This window comes from Muscardinus avellanarius (assembly GCF_963383645.1).
Source record: "Muscardinus avellanarius genome assembly, chromosome: 6".
NCBI classification, from domain to species: Eukaryota; Metazoa; Chordata; class Mammalia; order Rodentia; family Gliridae; genus Muscardinus; species Muscardinus avellanarius.
Window position 1 is genome coordinate 53512937 of NC_137791.1, and position 9249 is coordinate 53522185.

Below are 9249 nucleotides of genomic sequence, written 5' to 3' on the forward strand. Positions count from 1 at the left end.
TTTTAACTAAATATTGTTGAAACATAATAATTACATGGAAAAGAATAAAGTTGGACCCTTACCTAATCCCATATACAAATATTAACTCAAAATAGATAAAAGACCTAAATATAAATCTTAAGACTATAAACTTTTAGAAGAAAATCTGGGTCATAAAACCTCACAACATTGAAATTGGCAGTGATTTCTTGGATATGATTTCAATGGCACAGGCAACAGAAGAGTATACAAACTCCCTAAAAAATAAAAAAAATATTGTATTTCCATAGACAATGTAAACAGAGTTAAAAGTTACTGATAGAATGGGATAAAATATTTCCAAATGCTATATCTGAAGGTATATTAATATTCCAACTAGAAATCCTAAAAATTAGCAACAATAAAGGCAAACAATACAATGTAGAGATAGGTAAAAGACTAACATAAATAATGAATCTCCACAGATAACCAATCTTGTCTGTTGGATGGAAAATCTTATTTCTCTGGTTCTGGTGTGTGTTACCTATTTCTTCTTTGTAGTTAATCTCTTTGAGTATTTTCTTTAGCGCTGGTTTTGAAGACAAAAATTCCTTCAGTTTCTGTTTATCATGGAAGCTTCTTATTTCCCCATCTAATTTGATAGAAAGTTTTGCTGGGTACTAAATTTTTGGCTGGAAGTTGTTTTCTTTCAGAGTTTGGAATATGTTACTCCAAGCCCTTCTGGCTCTCATGACTTGGTTTGGGAAGTCTGGAGTGATTCTAATTGGTTTGCCTCTGAATGTCACTTGGCCCTTTGTTTTTGTTGCCTTTAAGATTCTCTGCTTGGCTTCCACATTGGTCATTTTGACAATTATGTGGCGTGGGGATCCTCTTCTCTGATCCTCTCTAACAGGGGTTCTATAAGTTTCCTGGACCTGTGTATCAACCTCTTGCTCTATGTTTGGAAAATTTTCTGCTATTATTTCCTTGAAAAGATTGTTAATTCCTTTGGTTTCACCTTCTTTTCTCTCCTCTATTCCAATTATTCTTAGGTTAGCTCTCTTAAAATGGGCCCATATTTCTTCAATGTCAGATTCCTGCTGTTGGATTTTTTTTTCTAAATTAGAAACTATGCGTTCATATTTTGAATGATCATCTTCTAGGAGCGAGATTCTATTTTCCATGTGGTCTAATCGGTTGTTTGTACTTTGAATTAAGGCCTTTAATTCATTAAGTGCATTCTTTATCTCTCTTTGGCTCTCTCTGAATTCTTTTCGAAACACCTCTATTATTTCTACAGTTATTTTCCTGATTTGATCTTCTAGAAATCTCTGAATTTCTGTTTTATCAGGTTCTGATGTTGTGGGGTTGTGGGCATTCATTGCTCCATTGTTATTCCTCTTTCCCATGATTTCGGAAGTTTGTGCCTTCTCTGGGTTCTTCCCTTGGGTCACTATGACTTCACTTAAGGTGCTGTGGATCTCGAGTCTGTGGTATCTCAGTCACCACTACTCCTTTACTGGGTTGTATCGCAGAGTCTCAGACCCTGGGAGTCGATAGAGGCTGCTTTAGACCATGGGAGGTGCCAGGTTGGGCATTCCCCTATGGTGTAATATCTCTGCCACCACCACTCCCCCACTGGGTCAAGTCCCTGGGAGTACAGTACTGGGATTTCTCCTCTAGGGGCCGCAATTTGACTCACTGTTGAGTGCACAGATGGAGCTGTTGTGGACTTGGTGAATTCGCTGCTGCTGCCCTCGGTAGCAATATGGTGCCGCTGCCACGCCCTTGGCTGTGAGGCTGGCGTATTTCTTTTCTGTTTTTGAACTCCACTCTGAGTCCCTGCAGGGTGCGCTGAGCCCAGCCCCTTGGAGCTTTAGCTACTCCCTGCACCGAGAAATCTGCCAAATCCCTCCTGGCTGTTCCGCAGCGGCTCATCTTGGCTCGCTGTCCGCCGCTCCTCTCAGGAGCTTGGTGGGCTGTTGAGTGAGTTGGTCTGGTGCCCTCCGGTGAACTCGCCGCTGCCGCCAGCAGTAAGGCGCTGCTGCCACATTCTCAGGCGTGAGGCCGGCGTATCTCCTCTCTGGTTTCTGAGCTCTGTTATGAGTTACCTTCCTCTCTGGAGCCTGGTGCTGCCTATTTTTATTTTTGAAACAGGGTCTCTTACGCCAGCGTGGCTGGCTTCAAACCTTTGCGATCCTCCTGTCTCCGCCTCCCAAGCGCGGGGATTACAAGCGTGTGCCACCACGCCCGGCCCTAAAATATTCTTAAATAAAAACTGGACCATACCATACAAAGCAGTTATTTGCTTTAATTGTGAACTTTCTTTGTGTGTGAACTTTCTTTTTAATTAAGTATGTTTTAGTGACTATATATCAGGTAGTTTACTGAACTAAGTCCACTGATAATAGAAACTTGGCTTATCCTTAATTGTTATGTACTATAAAAAAGCTTTAGTGAATATCATTTTAGCTAGAACTTTGCATTCATCCATACACACACACGTGTGTGTGTGTGTGTGTCTGTGTGTGTGTGTATTTTTTTTTACTGGGGATTAAACCCAGAGGCATTCTACCTCCAAGCTATACCCCCAGCCCTTTTTATTTTGAAACAGGATCTCACTAAGTTGCTGAGTCTGGCCTCAAATCTATAATCCTCCTGTCTCAGCCTCCCACATGCTGGGGTCTATAGGCATGCACCACCATGCCTGGTTTAGAATACATTCTTAAAAATGGAATTGCTAAACCGGGCATGGTGGCGCATGCTTGTAATCCCAGCATACAGGAGGCTGAGACCTGAGGATCTCGATTCGCAGACAGCCTCGGCTACTTAGTGAGGCCCTCTGCAACTCAGTGAGACCCGGTTTCAAAATAAAGAATAAGAAATAGGGCAAGGGGTGTAGCTCTGAGGTCGAATGCCCCTGAGTTCTACCCCCAGACCCACAAAAAAAAAAAAAAAATGGAATTGCTGGGCTGGGTGTGGTGGCACATGTCTGTAATCCCAGAACTTGGGAGGCTGAGACAGAAGGATCATATGTTCAAGGATAGCCTCAGCAACTTAGTGAGGACTTCACAACCTATTGAACCTGTGTCAAAATTAAAAAAAAAAAAAAGTAAGGTGGGGGTAGCTCAGAGATAGAATTTCCCTGGGTTCAATCCCCAGTATCACCCCCCCACAAAAAAAATGGAATTGCTACATCACAGGGTTTTTTATTACCATTCTTTGTATTATTTGCCCTATTTTTACCTACCTCATTGTAATTCCCCACAAGACATTTATTATTTAAAAAGGAAGCCCAGTGAGCCGAGCATGGTAATCCCAGCACTTATAATCCCAGTGCTTGGGAGGCTGAGACAGAATGATCACACAGGTTCGAAGCCAGCCTCAGCTACTTAGTGAGGCTCTCAGCAACTTAGTGAGACTGTTTCCAAGTAAAGTATACAACAGGTCTGGGAGTATAACCCGGAGATAGAAAAGCCCCTGGCTTCCAGTGTAGGTAATCCCAGTACTTGGGAGGCTGAGACAGGAGGATACAGGTTCTTGGCCAGTTTAGGGCTGGGACTGTGGCTCAGAGGTAGAATGCCCCTGGATCCAATCCCTAGTTTTGCAATAAATAATTAAATAAATAGGTGGTAACTTTACAGTGGAGAAACCTGGCAGATTCCCCTTGTAACCCTATTATCAAAACGAAAATCACCAGCCTGGTGCAATGGCACATGGCTGTAATCCCAGTACTGGGGAAGCTGAAACAGCAGGATCACAGGTTCAATCACAGCCTCAGCAATTTAACGGGAGCCTGAGCAACTTAGACTATGTTTCAAAATAAAAAGGGCTGGGAGGATAGCTTGGAGGTAGAATGCCTCTAGGTTCAATCCCCAGTACCCCTCCCACACACACACATGCACAGTGAAAATCACCAGTAAGGGGCAAATCCACTTTTATATACCTCTCTGTAGGAAAGAGTAAGTCTTTTGTGGTGTTCTTGCCTAAAATGCATAATTGAGTCTAAAGAGAAAACATCAGACAAAACCAAAATGAAGGCAATCTATAACATAATTGACCTGTGTTCTTCAAAATGCAAATGTTCCCAAGACAAAGATTTGAGAAACTGTTTTGGAGCCAAGGACACTATGAGATGCAATACTGGGCCATGGGTTGGAATTTGTACCAGAAAGAAAAAAATGATTCTGCTAGAAAAGAAATTAGATTGTTGGAGTTTTCTGACTTTGAAAGTTACAATGTAGTTAACTGTACACTGGTGTGTGTGTGTGTGTGTGTGTGTGTGTGTGTGTGTGTGTGTACTGGGAGACAAAAGGGGAAAATGTGATGGAATGTTAATAATTAGTAAACCTGGATACTGAGGAAAATAGACCACATGACGTGTGCATGTATGAATGTACCTTGAATCCTACTATGATGTATAATTACAATGCACCAATGAAAGTATTAAAAAAGATTAAAGAGCAAATAGGAAATCTGGTGTTCTTGCAGGTTTTTTTTTAATAAGTTTGAAACTATTTCAAAATAAAGGGCAGGTTTTTAAATTTCTCTCTAGGATGTAATCCCCAGCACAGCTTCTCCTTTTTTTTTTTTTTTTTTTGTGTGTGTGTGTGTGTGTGTGTGTGTGTGTGTGTGTGTACTGAGGATTAAACCCAGAAACATTCTACCTCCAAGTTATACTCCCAGAATGATTTTATTTCTTATTTGGAAACAGGGTCTCACTAAGTTGCTGAGACTGGTCTCCAACCTGCAATCCTCTTGTCTCAGCCTCCCAGGTACTACGTTTAGAGGCATGCACCACTGTGCCCAGACAATTTTTACTTCTGTAGCTTAAGGTCATATAGCAAGTAGGTGACTGAGCCTGGACTTGAATTCAGTTCTATCTGGCCAGAAATGTCATGGTTTTAGTATCATATTTTGTTTGATTTAAGATAGGGTCCCATTCCTGCCTCAGCCTCTGAAGTAGCTAGAACGGTAGATATAGCACTGTACATCCTATGTTTTTTTGTTTTGTTTTGTTTTTTGTTTTGGTACTGAGGATTGAACCCAGGGCTATTCTACTTCTGAACTCCACCTTAGCTCTATTTTGTTTTTCAAGTTGAAACAATCTTGCTAAGTTGCTAAGGATAACACTAAATTGTTGAGGCTGGCCTTATGGCCTGGAACCTTTGATCCTCCCCTCTCTCACCCTCCAGGTACTGGTATTCTGGTATTACAGGTATGTGCCACTGAGTCCAGATCCACATTGCTTTATTTATTTATTTATTTATTTTTATCTTTTTTTTTTTTTTTTTTGCAGGTCTGGGGATGGAACCCAGGGGCATTCGACCTCCAAGCTTTGGCCCCTGCCCTATTTTTTTTATTATTATTCTTTATTTTGAAACAGGGTCTCACTGGGTTGCAAAGGGCCTCAATGAGTAGCTGAGGGTGTCAGAAAACCGAGTGATCCTCCTGTCTCAGCCTCCCGAATGCTGGGTTTACAAGCTTGTACCACCACACCTGGCTCTTCCCCCCACCACCCCCCGGGGGATTTAGCCCAGAAAAGTATTGGGGGTATAGCTCATTCTACCTCTGAGCTATACCCTCAATACTTTTTAGTTTTGTTTTGAAACAAGGTTTCGCTAAATTGCTGAGGCTGGCTTCAAACCAGCAATCCTCCTGTCTCAGCTCCCCAAGTACTAGGATTACAAGCCTGTACCACCTCACCAGGCCACAGTCCAGGGTCAGAACCACTATGGCTCCTTGCATTTTATTTTTCACCTGTCTATCCTACTAGACCATAGATTTCCAAAGTCTGTTGATACCAAAACCACCCCCAGAGGAGGATGTGGGAACAACCGGGAGAGGCAATAGTAGCCTCTAGTGCAATTGGGAGCATTGTTAAAAATAAGAAGGCAATGAAAGCACCCACAGGGTCCCTGAGTGATTTTTTTTTTCTAAAAAGAGAATTGTAAGCCAATAAGTTTGGAAATTTAACTAAACTGTGACTTCTTTTACCAAAAGGTTAATTTCTTTTTCTCTCTGCCCCTAACCTTTAACCCAACCATGGTATTTGATTGTATACTAAATACTCAATAAAAGCTTTCCCTTCTTGATTTAAAAATTATGAATTATTTTAAATGTTAAAAACATTGGGGTTTGTGGAGAGACAAAGAGAGAGACTATATATTCTATAAGAACCCAGCAGGAAAGAGATGGCACTCTCAAGCTGGGTCATTAGAAGAGTAAAAAATTTAATGAGCCCAGGTGTGGTGGCACACACTTGCAATCCCAGTACTTTAGAGGCAGAGACAGAAGATTGAAGGTTCAAAGCCAGCCTCAGCCACTTAGCAAGACCCCATTTCCAAATAAGAAATAAAAAGCCAGGTGTAGTGGTGCACACTGTAATCCCAGTACTTGGGAGGCTGAGACAGGAGGATCACAGGTTCGTGGCCAGTCTTAGCTACTTAGGCCCTCTACAACTTAGTGAAACTCTGTTTTAAAATAAAGAATAAAAAATAGGGCTGGGGATGTAGCTCAGAGGTAGAATGCCCCTGTGTTCAATTACCAGTACCGCCAAAAAAAAAAATCAGAAATAAAATCTGGAGGGCCGGGTGTAGTAGTGCACACCTGTAATCCAACCATTTGGGAGGCTGAGACAGGAGGATCACTGTTCATAAAGAAACAAACAAAAAAAAAATATATAGCGTGGGTGTACCTCAAAGGTACAAAGGCCCTGGGTTCCATCACCAGTACCGCAAAATAAGAAAAAGAAAGAAAATCTGGGAGTATAACTTGGAGGTAAAATACCTTGGGTTCAATCCCCAGTACTGGAGGAGGAGAAGGAAGAAGAGGAGGAGGAGGAGGAGGAGGAAGAGGAGGAGGAGGAGGGAGAAGAACGGGAAGTTGTTAACAAAAGGATAAAAAGAAAAATTATGGGCAGTCTGGAGAAAACATAAGGAATGGCCTAATAGCTGAGTGCTAATAGTGGGACAGTGAAACAGGGGTTTCTTCTGAGCCCCCCAAGATGAAAAGGGGGGTTTCCTGAGAAGAAACCTGGAGTTTCATCATAGATGAAATGGAGTTTCTTGAGAAGAAACTCGGCATTTCCTTACAGGGTTCTTGTCTATAGTGAGCAAAGAATGACACCTGCAGACTTCAGGAAGGGGAGTAAAAGGTTTATTGGAAGCAGCAGGGAATAAGGAAAAGTGGCCGAACACCCCAAAGGGGCTGTCAGGTCTCTGATGTCCAGCTGCTGCCTTCAGGACATTACCTGGGAGTAGCCTAAGCCTAATGCCTTCAATTACAGGCGGCTTTCTTCCAGAGTCCACACGATCTGCCAGAAAGGAATGGGGAAAGTGGCAGAACACCACTCGGGCTGTCGGGTCTCTGATTCCAGTAGCTGCCTTTAGGTCACTACCTGAGTGTCGCCCGAGCCAAGTGCCGTCAGTTGCAAACTACTTTCTCCCAGAATCCACGCGATCTGCCAGAAAAGAGGTGCAGGTCACCCCTAGGGACCCTGGTCAGCCTTGATGTCCAGCAGAGGCCTTCAGGTCACTAACCGAGAGCAGCCCGGGCCATGTGCCCTCAGTTGCACTCTGCCTTCTCTCAGGTCTGACACGAACTGCGAGAGAGAGAACAGCTCCCCAAAAGGGGAGGGGGTCCCGAGAGGGAAAAACCCAATTTGCTGGCTGGCTAGGGCCTTTGCCCAACGTTTGCAAGTCCTCCTTTTGGTTAGGGTGACTTTGGGATTCTGGGAATTCTGGGAAGCAGCTCTCAGAATTTACATAGGGTATTTGCAAGTCCTTTGAAGAGTCTCCTTTCAGGAGTGCCAGACTTGCTCCTGGGTTTGTTGATTAGTAAACTGATGGCTTTGTGAAGCTCTGGTCCTTCTTATATCTGAGCCTTTGGAAGTTCCGATATTCATCGCCCCTCAGGAAACTCAGGAAATTAACTTTTTCTACCGAGGCCTCTTCCCTATCTGCCTATTTCCTTTCTATCTGGACAATTTCCAAGACCCAATGAGATCTGCGTGAAGAAGGCTTCCTAAAAGGAGTTAGCACCTTTGGTTAAGAAACCTGGCCAGCCCAAGGCCACCCTAATGTCAGGAAGCCAGGACCTCATTCTTTTCCCACCTTCCAGTCTTCTGAAAGCTGGGACAAGGAGCTCATCTATCTGTATTAGACCTGTACACAGCCAGACCCCAGGAACAGGCAGAATTCAGAAGTGTGTAAAGTGGGCCCAGAGGGGCGAATGGAAGATAACCCAGAATAATGTGGTACTATCACCCAGTTAAAGAAATGAAATATGGCCAATACAGTTGGTGTCCCAGCGTACTCTGCCAATTGTATCCCCTTCTTCTTCTATAGTGAAGGGAGTAATTATCCTAAATTCGCCATTTATCATTCCTGTATTTTGAAACTTTATAATGCCATTATAACTCTACATTTTGCCTTCGTCATTCTTCATCATGATCACAGGATTCATTGTTACTGATACTTAGAGTTCTAACTGTTTTTATTTTCCCTACCATATAACAATTCTCTGAATATATTACAATATATATGCATCCCCCTGCTAATGAACATTTACTTTGCTTTTTATATTTTGCTCACTTATACTTCTGCATAATACTTTATTTTCGGTAGTGGGTCTTAAACTCAGGGAAATTCTACCTCTGAGGTATACCCCAGCCCTTTTTATTTTTTATTTTTATTTTTTTTATTTTTTGTGGTACTGGGGATGGAACCCAGGGGCATTCTACCTCTGAGCTATGCCCCCAGCCCTGTTTTTTTCCTTTATTTTTAAACAGGGTCTCACTGAGTTGCAAAGGGCCTCACTTAGTAGCTGAGGCTATCCACAAACTGCAATCCTTCTGTCTCAGCCTTCCAAATCTGGGATTATGAGCATGTGCCACCACTCCCGGCTCCCTTTTTTATTTTTTAATTTGAAACAGAGTCCACTAAATTGGAGAGGGAGGGCCTCACTAAGTTATTGAGGATGGCTGCAAACTTGCAGTCCTCCAGTCTCAGCCTCCCAACTCATGGGATTACAAGCATGTTCCACCACAACCATTACTTTTTAAAATAAAATTGAATAATGAAATTTTCTGACAAGGTGCATTACTTTTATTGCTTTGCCAGTTCCTTACACTTAAGCATCATGCTTCAGTGGTTTGAATAATGAGTTGAGAATGAAGAAACTCTGATCCATGTTCTATCTCCTGTTTAGTAAAACATGTTTAAAATTGTTGATCTTTTGTTTCCTCATCTGCAAAATATTATTACGAAGATGAAATGAATTGTTACCACT